The sequence below is a fragment of the Chinchilla lanigera genome, unplaced genomic scaffold (assembly GCF_000276665.1).
Source record: "Chinchilla lanigera isolate Chin_1 unplaced genomic scaffold, ChiLan1.0 scaffold00008, whole genome shotgun sequence".
In the NCBI taxonomy this organism is placed as follows: Eukaryota; Metazoa; Chordata; class Mammalia; order Rodentia; family Chinchillidae; genus Chinchilla; species Chinchilla lanigera.
In genome coordinates this window covers 4,568,517-4,577,020 of record NW_004955409.1, presented here as the reverse complement: position 1 = coordinate 4,577,020, position 8,504 = coordinate 4,568,517, and the positions used below count along the sequence as shown (strand labels likewise).

The 8,504-nt window shown below is 36.9% G+C and overlaps 1 protein-coding gene across 3 annotated transcripts in view; it reads right to left on the bottom strand.

Annotated features, from left to right (window-relative positions):
- The window catches only part of Fam227b (family with sequence similarity 227, member B), a 200,449-nt gene extending 191,990 nt beyond the window's left edge, over positions 1–8,459 (bottom strand). For 2 of the 3 annotated variants that reach the window (XM_005376688.1, XM_013510294.1), the window contains exon 1: positions 8,247–8,459. The gene's annotated coding sequence lies outside the window, so the exon portion shown is untranslated. The remainder of the gene's footprint in view (positions 1–8,246) is intronic. The other variant, XM_005376689.2, reaches the window with a different exon arrangement.
- Positions 8,460–8,504: the final 45 nt, after the last annotated feature.

The following is an 8,504-nucleotide window of genomic DNA, read 5'->3' as shown; positions in this document are numbered from 1 at the left end:
TGGCCTGTAGTTCTCTTTTTTGGTTGGATCTTTCTCTGGTTTTGGTATCAGGGTAATACTTGCCTCCAGGAATGAATGAAGGAGTATTGCTTCCCTTTCAATTTCACAAAGAGTTTGAGGATATTGGCATTAAATCTTCTCTAGGTTTCTTGTAGAATTCAGCAGCAAATCCATCAGGATCTGGGCTTTTCTTTGTTGGTAAGTTTTAAATTACATTTCTAATTTCATTAAATGATATTGAATTATTCAGAATTTTTATATCTTGATTGAACTTTGGTAATTCATATATATCTAGGAATCTGTCAATTTCTTCTGTGGTTTTCATCCTATTAAAGATTCTCAAAGTAGGTATTGATGATCTTCTGAATTTCCATAGGACCTGCAGTGATTTCACCCTTTTCATTCCTCATTGCATAAATTTGAGTCTTTTCTTTCCTTTGATGAGTTTGGCTAAGAGTTTATCAATTTTATTTAATCTTTAAAAAAACCAACTCTTTGATTCATTGATTCTTTATATTGTTTTCTTAGTCTCAGTTGTATTAGTCTCTACTCTGATCTTTATAATTTCTTCCCTTGTATGTGCTTTGAGCTTGACTTGCTCTTTTTTTTCTAGAAGTTTGAGGTACAACATTAGGTTGTTTATCTGTGCTCATTCCATTTTCCTGATGGCAATGCATTGCTATAAATTTTCCTCTATAGACTGTTTTCATTGCATCCCATAGGTTCTGATATGTTGTATCTGCATTTTTGTGTAATTATAAATACTGTTTAATTTGTTCTTTAGTTTCATCTGTGACCCATTGTTCAGAAGGATGTTATTTAATTTCCATGTATTTATGGAGTTTTTGCAGGTTCTTTTGCCATTGATTTCCAATTTCACTGCACTATGGCCTGATAATATGCATGGGATAATTTTAATTTCTTTGCATTTACTTAAGCATGTTTTATGGGCTAGTATATGATCCATTTTGGAAAATGTCCCATGTGCAGCTGAGAATGTTTATTCTGACGTTGCTGGGTGGAACACTCTAAACATGTACAAAGTTTATTTGTTCACAGATTTGGTTCACTTCTGATATTTCTTTGCTGATTTTTTTGTCTGGCTGATCTACCTATTTGTGACAACAGGATATTAAGGTCCCCCACTACACTTGTGCTATTATTTGATCTTTCATGTCTATTAATAACTTCATGTGTATAATATACAGTTGGGTGCTCCCATACTTGGTGCATACATATTTATGACTGTTATTTCTTCCTCTTGAAGTTTTTCCCTAACGAGTATGTAGGGAGCTTATCCCTTCTGATAATTCTTGGTTGGTGTTTCTATTCTTTTCTGATCACTACATGATTACTTGATTACTCTTGTGAAATGTTAAATCTTGAAGTCTTGTAGTATTGGTCCTTACAGTTTACTTTTAAATGTTGAATTTTTATCTGGCAATCTTACTAATGGACAGATTAATTTTATTGTTCTATGTAGATACTTTTGGATTTTCTATAAATAAAATCACATTGTCTTTCAGCAGACCGTTTTATTTCATACTTCCCATCCTTATAGCTTTTCTTTCTTTATCTGGATGTATTGTTCTGAATTAGGACTTGTATAATGTTGAACACAAGTGACAATACAGTTATAGCTATATGTTCTCTGTTCCCAATATTTAGATGAAGTTTTTCAATAATTCAATATGAATTATATTTGCTATAGGTATTTTTGCAGTTAATTTTTTACTCAGATTAAGGATACTATCTTCTAGTCCTAATTTGCTGAAAAATTTAACATGAATGGCACTAAATTTTGTAAAATGCTTTTCACCTATGCACTGATGTGCTGAATTATACTAATAGATTTCCAAATGTAAAACCCACTTAGCATCCCCAGAATAAACACTTGGTCATATTATATATCCTTTATTTTTTTAAAAAAATATATTGTTTAATGTGATTTGCATATTTTACTTAGTGTCTTTGACTAGTTAGTGCCATAAACCAATATAGAACTCAGGGGCCTAATATAGTACTTTTTCAACATACATATTTTTAGGCTGACTTGGTATTTGTGATCTTAGCTAGACTCAGATGGGTGATTCTACTTTTTGTGGGTTCTTGAGGTTAATGGAGTAGCTTTGCTTCCAGGTATTTATCCTCTGAAAGTGTGTGGAAATCTGAAAGATCAGTATCATTCCTTTTTCCTTCCTTAAATATTTGGTGGAACTTGTTGGTGATGCTACCTAACCTGAAATTATGGGAGAAGTTTTAAATTAAGGATACTGTTTAGATTTAATTGTGTCCCCTCCTTCATGTGTGAAGCTCTAACCCTCAATCTGACTATATTTGGAGATGGAACCTTTGAGGAGGTAATTACAGTTGTGATAAAAATGTATGGTGAATGCTGCTGCTGAGTGCCCATCCAACAGAATGGCAGCTGTTTTAGCCTGGGAAATGGAATGTTGCTGTCCAACAACAGTGTGTGACAAGTTTCAAGTTGTTCCATACAGGCTACAGCTGAGAGTAGGTATTGTTTACAGTGTGCCATAAATCATGGATCAGGAACAACATATTTCATTGGAGTTAGACCATCATGCCACTTCCGATTCCAGCTTATTAAATGGAATCATGGGAGATGAAAGTTGGGTCTATGGTTGTGATCCTGAGACTAAGGTTCTTAATGAAAATCTCTCAGTTCTCCTCATGAGAAAATAATAGAACATCAATCAACATCTAGTACCACAGTAATGCTGATTTCTTTTACCTTCATGGAATTGTGCAAGCTGAGTTTGTACCCAGAAATGCTATGGTGAACTCTGAATATTCTAAGGGCTTACTAGAGCATTTAAGAAAAGATGTGTGGAGAAAACGGCCTGAGAATTGGGGAAACAGTTTCATCATGCTAAAGCTCTGTGTCATACATTGCTTTTGGTACAGCAATTTCTAGCAAAAATATGATGGTGTCCTTCTCCACCTTACTCACTAGATCTGATACCATGTGACTTCTGACTCTTCGTCAAAGTAAAAATAACTATGAAAGGTAAACATTTTGAATTGATTCAGGACATCGAGGCAGCCATAACAGCACAACTAAAGACACTCACAAAAGAAGATTCCCAAAAGTGCTTCAGAGAGAGGCAAGAAAGGTGGGAGATGTGTGTTTGAAGTGAAAGGGAGGATTCTGAGGAGGATTAATATCTTTCAGGGAAATAAATTTTTTAAAAATGTAGACATTCACTGTACTCTTTGGTCACACTGTGTAAAGTTAATTGAGGTGACAGGGGTGGGACTCTAATGGATAGGGTTGTTGTCCTTATCAGAAGCAACAGCAGAGTCCACTCACACTGTCTTTCCCTTTCTCTGGCTTCTACGCATACAGGGAAACAGCCGTGAGAGGAGAGAGAACATGGTGCAAAGGTTGTGGGTTACAAGCCAGAAGGGAGGCTTCACCAGAAACCAATCCAGATGTCACCTTGATCTTGAACTTCTGGCTATCTGAACTGTGAGAAAGTAAATGCTGTTATTTAAGCCATCCATCCCACAGTGGCCTGAGCAGAGTACTGCAGCTAATAATAAAAGTTGACAGTCTGAGCAAACTAATACAATTTATCAAAATTAACAGAATATAACTCAGACATTCTATTATTCCTTGCATCCACTTTGGTAAATTGTTTTTGGAGGAAAATAAAACACTTAAATGTCAAATATTTTGACATAAATATTTATTCTTAATGTGCTGTTATTATTTTTACTATTTTAGGGCCTCTGGTCATGTTACACTTCTGATATTTATACTTTTTTTAGTAAGCTTATCTTAACCTTTATCAATTTTATTAATCTGTTCAAAGATCCAGTTTTGGCTTTTATTTTCTGTATAGCACACATGTGTTTTCAATTTTATTGATTTCTCCTCTTATTTTCCTTAATTTTTTTTCTTCTACAGATGTTTGAGAAACTCTCAGTGATACTCTTTATGAAGCTGATTGCTGGATAATCCCTGCTCAGACACAAGGAACTATAACCATTTTACACTTATTCTTCAATATGAATAGAAAGCCAAAGACCACTAGAGATCTAAGGAATGACTATTTTAAAAAGATAGCAACAAAAGATATGAATTTTTAAAAAGACTAAAACCAAACTCTGGAAATACACAAACAATGTAAGGAACAGAATATTTTTTTAAAAAAATCCTTGAGATTCTTAAGAACTATAATAAGGTAATGAATGCATCTCTGAAACTAAAACAGCATGTTGTAAGTGAATAGATAGTAAGAAAAAATGTAAAGTACAAATATAATGGTACAGTCAAAAGATTTTATGAAAAAAAGGCTGAAGAAATCTTCTAGAAACTAGAATAAAAATATTAAAGCAAGAATCAAAGGGAAAAACATAAGAAGTTAGAGGATTATTTCAGGAGAATGACTTTCAATTTATAATTTAAATATGGGAGAGACATGTGGCATTTTTAACATCCGCAAGTACTAAAAGAATCGTCATTTCTCTCCATATTATTTCATATTACAGCTGTAACAAATTACCACATGCTTAATGGCTTACACCAACACAAATTTACTATCTCAGTTCTGGAGGCCAGAACCCTGAAACTGGGCTGCAGGACTATTCTCTTTTTGGAGGCTCTGGGAAAGAATCTGCTTCCATATCCTTTCCAGCTTCCAGCAGAACCCTGCATTCTTTTGCTCACGATTTTTTCCAACTTCAAAACCAGCAGTGCAGATAGAACACTGTCTCCTCTCTGATCTCTCTTCTCTCTCTTATAAACCCTGTGATTATGTGAGGTTATCCAGGTAACCCAGCGTAATTTTCCAATTTTAATTATCTTTAACTGAATTAGAGATGCAGTCTGTTCTGCCATATAAGATAACATATCCCTAGGTTCTGAAAATTAGGATGTGATAAAATAGTTTTAGGTTAAAAAAAATTTAGTGTTATTACTACTGTATCTAAGTAAACAGTAATCCCGTGGCACATAGTACATTGTGATCACATTAACTTTTAATATAGCCTTTTAGTTTCCTTAATTATTGCTATGTGTATGTAATTATTAGTAATTTGTCCTTACCCTGTCAAAATGATAAAGCATAACAAAGACATCAATTAATCTAGCAGGTTAGGTTCGTTGGTATTCCCTCCCCCTTACAGTTATTCCTTCCAGAGCATTTTAACCTCTACTCTCTTCCAGATTGGTTGTTTTCACCAATTTAGTTTTGTTTGTTTTTTGTTGTTGTTGTTGTTTGTCTTTTTGAGACAGGGTCTCACTATACAGTTCAGGTCTATGATCAGACCCTCTCCCTATTGACACACCCTTTTTTGGTCCCTTCTTTTGTCAATAGGGAGAGGGTCTGATCACAGTTTGGGGATGGTGTTATAAAAGAACCATTTATATAATTTTCTTCCTTAGGAAAAAGTCAATGGATAATGTGTGAAATTGAAAAATGAAGAAACTGCAATGTAAGCATATTTAGACATATGGAGTAAATAACAGATGAAATATTCAAAAGAACATCAGAACTACTTAAAGTAGAAAGAAATCTGTGTCCTTCAGTCTAACATTTCATCTGATTAGAGACATTCATATTGGATTGTTTGTCAGAAATTGTTATTTTATTAGATCACTGATATTTGGGATTTTCTGTGAGAGCACTAAATTCACTAGGTTGGCTTTTTAACAAATGGCTACAAATTCTTTAACAATCTATTGAGAAGTGGGTTGTGTCTCCTCTCCATAAATGAACAGGCCTTGTTTCTCACCTGAAGGCAAAAGAATATGAGGGAAATTACTACTGCGAGCCTGTCCAGAGACCTGGATCTGGGCCCTGACTATCTGGATTTGTTGGCCTGCCCACCAACAAGAGCATGAGGAAAGGTCATAAAAGTGGGAACATGAGTTTATTTACAATTTACCCACATTGGGAGGGAAGCTCCTTCCCTCCCTGTGCACATACAGGAAGATGTATGTGTAGATTCAGCAAGGCTCTGGCCCACTGGCATGCCCAGAAAATACTGCAAGTCTGATTTTGTTAAAATTTTCTTGGTGCCAGGGCTGGGGGTGGCAGTTGTTGCTCTCAGCATGTGGAAGCTGGAAAAAAATAGCTTAGCTTTAAAGTCCTAATTTTTTTTTAATTTTTATTTTTTATTAGTACATAATGATTACATTCCTCATGGGGCACTAGTACATGTGTATAACATGTTCTAATTCTTTTTCATCCCCTTCACCTCCTCTCCTTTCCCTCTCCTCTGACCCCTCCATCTCTTGGTTCCCTTCCCTTTTGCAAAAAATCTAGCTTCCTACTTCCTATTATTTATCTTTTATTTTGCTTTTTAGTTATATTATGGGTTCTTCTAATAAGAGAAACTATGAAATATTTAACCTTCTGTGTCTGATTTACTTCACTTAGCTTTATGGTCTCAAGGTGCATCCATTCTCTTACAAATGACTGAAGTTTATCCTTCTTGACGGCAAAGTAGTAATTCATTGTGTATAAACCATGTTTTCTTTATCCATTTATGTTGTTAAACACATAGGCCACTTCTAAGTTTTAGGTATTATGAATTGTGTTACTATAAACATAGGTGTGCACGCATCACTGTAATATGATGTCTTTTAACTCTTTGTGGAAGATATCTAGAATAGCTGGGTCAAATGGAATGTCTAGTTTTAGTTTTTGAGGAATTCTCATACTAATTGTACTTAGTTTTCAGACCCACCAAAAATGAAGAAGGGTTCCCTGAAGCTTCACCACAATTTATTATTTGATTGCTTGATGATAGCTATTCTTTCTGAAGATGGACTCTCAGTGTTGTTTTAACTTGGTTTTTCCTAATGGCCAACAATGCTGAACATCTTTTCATGTACTAGCCATTTGTACTTCTTCTCAGAAGAAGTTGCCCATGTTTTGATCAAGTCTTTTATTTGGGAGAGGGGGATGTCTAATTTTTTCAAGCTTCTTTATGTACTCTAGATATTAGTCCTTTGCCCAAAGAACAGCTGGCAAGACTTTTTTCCCATTCGGGAGGTTTTCTCTTCACTCTATTGGTTGTTTCCTTTGCTGTGCAGAAACATCTTAATTTAAAAATCCTAATTTTTAAAGCTCTGTTTCAAATTCTTAAAGTAACACTGTTATTACTAGACTCTGGGTCAAAAGATGGCAGTTCATGGAGTGCTCCATTTGGAGGCCCGGGCTACCCTGCTGAGATGGCGCTCAGGCCCCATGAAGAGGCTGTAAAGAAGAGCTCTGCTAGCCGTAGCAAGCCTGGTTTTACCCGTTATCAGAGCAAATATGGTCTACTGTGACCTACTAACCACAGAACTCACCAATTTAATAAAATGGTTGTTTCAGGCTACCATGTTTTAGTATTCTAGAAAATAAAATCATGTACTTTTTACTTTCTGCAACTGAATTGCTTTGATACAACTAGGAGCTAAATTTAAAAAGAAAATGGATAGGAATTCTTTATTTTTGGCAGACAGACTTTGTCATTGCTACTTTCTCTGTCCACAAAGGTCATCTTCCCCCTAAATCAGTGACCTTTAAACTTTTCAGAGTATCGTACAACAAGAAATATGTTTTACAAACACAAAACAGTGCATGCACAAGAGCACCTATAGAACTGAAAGCTCTACAAAGCAATACCTAACTTTTCTAAGTGCCATGCACTGACACTTCCACTCCGCATTATTTCATTATTTAAAAAGTGTATTTTCTTTAGACGCCACGGGACCTCCACCACTGCATCCTATGCAACACCCTCTATCATTTTTATTGTTTCTGTGTTTTGTTTTTGTCGTTGCCGTTTTTTTTCTCTTTCAGATAAAAAGAAAACCATTGACCGAACCCATCACCAGAATTCTGTCGTGTGGAAATTCTTTCCACTTATTATTCATGTTGCATCTTATGTACTGCACTTGCCAGAGCCAGGTCCCGTCCTTCCTGTCCCGCTTGCTAAATCCATAGCTGACCATTCAATATCTGACTTCTGCGCTTCTAAATCTTACAACTGCTGAATGCACTCCTTCCCTTTGGGGTTTTTGGGGGATGGGGCACCAAAAATGGCGCCACAGTTTACCCACGCAGGACGCTTCACTTCCAGTGGTTTTTGTAACTGCTATAAGGCACGCGAAAAACTTTACACAGCGCACAGAAAAGTAACAGGACCAAGTTCTCGCGACCGAAACGTTCGGGGACTGGCAACACGCGCAGCGTTCGTGAGGTCAGTGCGATTTCACAACTCACTGCAACTACGCCTGGCAAGTCTATCTGGAACTTCGCCGCAGGGGCCGGGCGCTGGGCGCTGGGCCGGAGGCCGTGAGGCCCTAGGCCGCCTCACCCCGCGCGGGAGCCTCAGACCCGGAGACACCGCCCGCCGCGGGCGGGGCCCAGGCGCGACTTCCCGTCTAGCTCCTCCCTGCCGTCGGCCCGACCGTTGCCTTCGCTGCGGCGCCTGCGCAGTACCCGGCCCCAGCAAAGCCCTAGCAACGGCCCTAGCAACGG